At 42.6% G+C, this 6,533-nt stretch overlaps 1 non-coding gene across 1 annotated transcript; it reads left to right on the forward strand.

The window, feature by feature from the left end:
• The first annotated feature begins 5,807 nt into the window (after nucleotides 1-5,807).
• On the forward strand, nucleotides 5,808-5,971 carry LOC119850251. Its single transcript, XR_005290788.1, has one exon. It is a non-coding gene; the product is annotated as a U1 spliceosomal RNA (small nuclear RNA).
• Nucleotides 5,972-6,533: the final 562 nt, after the last annotated feature.

Genomic DNA, 6,533 nt, shown 5'->3' on the forward strand with positions numbered 1-6,533 from the left:
AGGTTTTCCTCCTTTCCCCCCCCTGCTGCTGGTGATGGCTTATCTTAAATGATCACTCTCCTTACAGTGTGTATGATAAACCCATTGTTTCATGTTCTCTATGTGTGTGTGTATATAAATCTCTCCTCTGCTTTTTCCATCAAATGCATCCGATGAAGTGAGCTGTAGCTCACGAAAGCTTATGCTCTAATAAATTTGTTAGTCTCTAAGGTGCCACAAGTACTCCTTTTCTTTTTGTTAAACAATGTGACTCTGTTCAGGGGGATGAGAAGCAAAAACCGTTGGAGCAGGTTATTCCTTACAGCAGATCAGTGCACTCCATCTTTCCAAATCTACTTGTGTCTTCCCAGAATACCAGAGATCCATCAACCACATGCAGACTCTAGAGGTGCAGTCAGCTGTACTCAGGGGTGATTCAAAGACTTTTGGATAGTGTGACCAGACAGCAAGTGTGAAAAATCAGGACAGGGGGTGGAGGCTAATAGGTGCCTATAGAAGAAAATGCCCCAAATATCAGGACTGTCCCTATAAAATAGGGGCATCTGGTCACCCTACTTTTGCATCACCATGGAACTCAGTGGCTCAGAGTACTTGGTAAACTTTCTGTTATATGCATCTAGAATCCTGAATGAGCCTCAAACACTAGCTATTGTTACCACAGAATTCCAGAGTTGCAATTTGTAATGGACAATCTGATTAGAGACAAAGGTACTATAAGAGTAGCCACAAGATGCACTTGCTCTTGCAGCGGTAGCTCTGTATTAACCTTTAGCAACCCAGACCAATGGCACGAGCCCGGCACACCTTTATTACACACTGTGGCCGAGCTTAGACCTTCCGACCACAATAGTGAACAAAGTCAGATCAGAAGGGGAGTGGTTCCCTCCAGGTCTTCCCTAAATGTGCCAGTGTGGTGACACTCCCAAAACATCCTAATCCACACATCAGTAATCCTTCCCAATTGCTACAATGTTCTAGTGCCCTTGAATCTAGCTAAATGTAACACAGCTGCTACTCTGAAACCTAAAAAAGTTTAGCACATTTAGCAACATGGGTTCTGCCCATAGGTGGGAAAACTTTGACTCTGTTTCGTTATCTAGACTGCTCTTCAGTGAGAAGGAAGCCTCTTCCACTGCTGCCAAGTTGAAACTGAATTTTCTCTTTATATATATTTATGTACTTGGCAAGCATAAAACATGTGTATGGATCTCCAGACAGATCCTTCCCTTTGTTTAGTAGCTTGAGGCTGAATTGAGCAACACATTTGAAAGCAGCAGCCCAGGATGGAGAAAAACAAATCATCTTGCAGTTCCTCCAGTTGTCTTCTACGATTGCTGGGACAGCTATTCTGGTTCCTTAAAGTGAGTCAAAACTTCTTTCTGCATTCTCCCACCTCCTGTTTGTGACATCTACCCTGAGGTATTTCTGATTTGCCAAACATTAAGAGTTCTGAAGAAACTGTAAAACCAACATCAGTGACAACAGACAATTGCTATTCTGCATTAGTTCCCTTGTCATTTGGTGTGCACCCAACTTGCATTAGTAGCTGCAGAATGCACTCTATAATTGGTATGGTGCCCAAATTCATACTGCCACCTACAACCAGGCAAAAAATCCAAGGTTAACTCTTGAGCTGGTGTAAGTCAGCACAGCTCCTTGAACTATATAAGATTTACACCAGCTCAGAATCTGGTCTAAAAGTTTACATCACTTGGATGTATACTTTTGAAGCTATTTAAAATCTAGTTTGTGTGCTTGAACTATTTCAGTATCCAAATGGAAGAGACTGTCTGATGTCAATATGACAGCACAGGGGTGTTATAGTTTTACCTTGAAATGTTGCATCTTCATTGGTGCTTATATATCACAGTGGTGTTCGGATATCGCAGCGACTAGCATGCTATACAAGTCTATGATGGACAAACAGATAGACACATTAAGATGGTGCTCTTTAGATACAGCATAGTTAAATAGGGCAGTTTTCCTTCAAGCAGAGGTAGTGAATTCCCACAGCATGAAGTCACTGTGTAGGAAAGATAGTAAGTATGGCAAGAGATCACCCTGGCTTAACCAGGAGATCTTCAATGATCTAAAACTCAAAAAGGAGTCCTACAAAATGTGGAAACTCAGTCAAATTAAAAAGGATGAATATAAACAAACACCACAAGTATGTAGGGACAAAATTAGAAAAGCCAAGGCACAAAACCGGATCTAATTAGCTAGGAACATAAAAGGAAACAAGAAAACATTCTACAAATACATTAGAAGAAAGAGGAAGACCAAGGACAGAGTAGGGGTGAAAGACAATAACAGAAAATGTGGACGTGGCAGAGGAGTTTAATGACTTCTTTGTTTCAGTTTTACAAGAAGGTTGGTGGCAATTGGACGTCTAACATACTGAATGCCAATGAAAATGAGATAGGATCAGAGTCTAAAATAGGGAAAGAAAGAACAAGTCAAAAATTACTTAGACAAGTTAGATGTCTTCAAATCACCAGGGCCTAATGAAATGCATCATAGAATACTTAAGGAGCTGACTGAGGAGATATCTGAGCCATCCTTTCTTCTAAGTGGAGGTCCCAGACCCTGCAGAACCAGTGCAGATCCACTCCGTGAGAGCCAGGAGGATATTTCAGGTTCAATTAGGGTTCCCTGAAAATTGTGGAGGCTAGTTCTCCAGTTTTCCTATCTGTAGTTGTACAAAAGGTACCAGGTCTTGTGGAAAGGGCAGGGCCAATGCTTCTGCTCCTATGCTGATTCATCATCTAGTGCTTCATATGGTACAGGGATGTGGGAGCCTCAGGAACCAGTGCAGAATCAGGGCTGCAGTTGTAGCCAGGGCCAGATTAATGCAGGGGCTTTAGGGGTTGCAGCCGAGGGCCCGGGGCTAAGGGGGGCCCTGGTGCAGCAGGGTTCAGGCAGGCTGCCTGCATGCCGTGGCCCCATGCCGCTCCCAGAAGCAGCCACCTGCTGGCATATGTCTGCAGCCCCTGGTGGGGGGAGGCAGCTCCGCATGCTGCCCCCGCTCCCAGCACCATCCCTGCTGCACCCATTGGCCGGGAACCACCCAATGGGAGCTGCAGGGTCAGCACACTCTGTCCCCCTCCCCCAGGGGCATGCAGAGACATGCCAGCAGCTGACTGCTTCCAGGACAGCATGGGGCCCCCTCCTGCACCCAAACTCCCTTCCATAAAGAAACTAATAGAACAGCTGTTCTAAAATAAGAATTAGGCTATTCTGAATTAATTTAACTATATTCTACATGTTTTAAGACTGAAATGTAACCACAGAATGGCTTTATGTTAATTAAAAGGTAAGTTTAGTATAGCGTTAATAGCCTTGATGCCATAATTGTGATCATTTTGTTTTAAATTAGGAAAACAACTTGTATACAGGGGTCCCACAAAATCTAATAGCTCTGGTCCCATAGGAGAGCTGATCTGGCCCTGGTTGCAGACACATAATGGTTATATAGCCTCAGAAGGGAGGATGGCTTCTGCCCAGAGAGCACTAAAGTACAGCCTATCTGTTCAGGCTTTATACTGATTTTCATGATTTGGCCCTTAATTTTCTATAGAGTTTTCTAGTCCCTTGAAATGTTTGGATGTGTACCCAGCTACAACTGTAAGTTATAGGGAACTTCCAATCTGTTTGTACCATTTAAGGTTAACAAATAAGATTAATGGAGATTTGCCACCATCCTAAAAGACCCCAGAGCAAGTTAACTAATGCTTGGATCATACAGTTGTGATTTATGTAGATATCCTCCACCTGCAGAAAGAAGTATCAGTCAGTATTTCCCACTTGCCCAGGACCTCATGGATTTGGGGAGATCAGTGCATGGGGTGAAATGAGGCTATGGCCCAGAGGAAGGGGAATGTGCAGAATTCCCCATCACCAGCAGACAATCCAAAGGAAAGTTAGTAGAGTCTGTATTATTATTCCATACTGGAGTAGGAACAAGTTGAGATGTCTAACAGGGTGTGGGAGCACAGTGGAAGGAGGCCTGTGGCCAAGACAGAGGCTCTGCACCCTCAGAAGTTCTCCACAATCTACACAGCTCTTTGAAGAACTGAGGAGTTTGTCAGTTTCTTCCAGGGAGTGAGAGAGAAGCAAGCCATATTCCTTTGGTGGAAAAATACAGAGGAAACTGTGAGAGCCCTAAGCATTTTCCTGGGACAAAAGAGAAACAAGTGGATAGGAGGAACACTGTCTATTTCAGCAAGGGGTTGCCTCACGGTGAGAAATAGGAATTAGGTGAAATCCCTTTAATGAATTAGTGAGCCCTCCAGTACTCACTGTGCTCTATCTTCTGGAAGCCAGACAGAGCAGAACTGTGTATATGTAGCTATGCCTTACATGTTGTGTCTATGTATTGAATATTGCTATTTGGGCCCCATGGTGCCTGTGTAGTTTCTCCATGGTAATATTGTTGCAGGGTGCTGGAACAATTTGTACATTGGGGGTGCCATTAAACCAAACTGTAAACCCTGTATATGATGGAAACCACATCAAGCCATGGGGTATGGCAGCACCCCTAGGTCCAACACCTAAGGGTTGTGTATAAGGCAAAAGACAACACTGGCCTTCCCCAATATTCAACACTCCTAAAGGTGTTTGAAGCAAGCTATTTCAGGTTAGACGCACAAATTTAGTCAAATAAACATAGCATGGAAATGAGCCTCCCCGACCTGCAATTTGGAAAATATATTTTGCTGCAGAAAAGTGAGAGGGTAAAACTTTCTCTCTCAAGGTTTGGGGATTCATTCCCAGAAGCTGGGGTCAGTCATTGAAATTGAAAATTTCAACTTAGGGGAAAATAACATTCACGTCAAGAATGGAAGTGTGGATAGAATCTGCTCCTTCCAACAACTGCCAAAACATGTACAAGGGTATATCTGAGATCTACCTCAAGTTAAGGGAAAGTATAAATGCACTGATTTGTCTCTTTTCCAATTTCTACAAATTAAGCATTATATTGCACAAGAGGAAAATTAGGACACATTGAACAGAGAACTGTCAACCATAGCAAGGTTTATTAATAGTAGCTACAGTACAAAAGAACCTGTTTCCAGCTTTTACAAAGCATTAAATTCAGTTGAGGTAGACAAAGAGAAATTATTCATGGAACAATGTGAAAAAGATGTAGGAGGGTGAATTATAATGGAAGAATGGGAAAAATGGAAGGGGGGGCAAAGCTTTTTGAATATGCTGTGTCATCAACAGAGAGTGAATTATTTTAATTTGCTATATCAGCAGTATACCATTAACCCCTGCTTGGTTGGAAATAATACATGGAAATAATACAAGTGGAATTTCAACTAATTAACCTACCAATCAGTATTAAGTACATTCATGAAAAACCCTCTGATAAGAAAACTACAAGGCTGAAAATAGCAAAATACAGATGGCTCTTTCCCCAGGATCCCATTTAAACAAGAAGAGAGCTAGTGAACCAGATTGGGTAAGACCATTTGAAATTAGACAAAATGAAAGAAATTAGCCCCACCTCCCCCCCCAATTTCCTCTTTCTATAATTAACCGCCACGTCGGAAAGTTAACAATAGCACGAACCTGCTGCACAATGCTTCAGAGTTAGGGGAAACCAGTTCCTTTCTGCCACTGGGACTGAGCTTCATCCAACCCATGCAGCTCATGTGTCCTTTCGTAAACTGCCCTGACTACTTGCCCACAATGGAGTCTATGAGTCTAGGTACAAGGAACCTACTGAGCATGCCCAAAACTACCACACCACCCAACTCCCTAAACTTCTGGGTGTGGCATGTGAATTGTGTATTCACCTAGCAATACTTACCTGGCAGGGGAGATACCATGATCACGAAGGTTGTTTTCCCAGGGCGAGACTCATCCATTGCACTGTGGATGTGCTGACCCCTGTGATTTCCACAAATGTGGGAAACTCGACTGCATAATTTGTGGTATTGGGGGACTGCGTTCACTCTCTCCCCTGGGGAAAAAAAAAACAAAACAGTGACCCAGACATGGCTCATTCCTCTCCCCCTCTTCTCTCTAGATCTCTTAAAGAGATATCTCCCTATTAGGCACGTGGGTTACTGTTCCTCTGTGTGTGGCCTCTGGGGATTATGAATATGGATAGTATGAATAATTATGAATAGAATTTTTGAATGAAAATACAATCTATACTTTAATTATGATTACAATTAATTAAGGGTATTTATTTTTCTCTAATTATTTTCAGTCATGTGATTATATTGTCCAGCTGCATCTGGTTTTAAAACAAACGTTGTCAGCAACCAACTGTTTCCACTTCGGTTATATTAGTCTTTTGTTACTCAAATGTAACTCATCGTGAAGTAAGAAGCAGCACTATCTCTGGATTATAGTGGCTACTTGGTTGTGCACATTATACAGTAACAAGGGTTATGTTAGACTAATATAGACTCATATCAGAGGGGCAGAAAAGACAGCTTGGGTCACTCAATCTCACCTCCCGCACCTTGGCAGGATTACTTCCTATCTCACTCCCACTAGAGAGAGCACTTTTTCTACCG

This window comes from Dermochelys coriacea, chromosome 1, assembly GCF_009764565.3.
Source record: "Dermochelys coriacea isolate rDerCor1 chromosome 1, rDerCor1.pri.v4, whole genome shotgun sequence".
Classification (NCBI taxonomy): Eukaryota; Metazoa; Chordata; order Testudines; family Dermochelyidae; genus Dermochelys; species Dermochelys coriacea.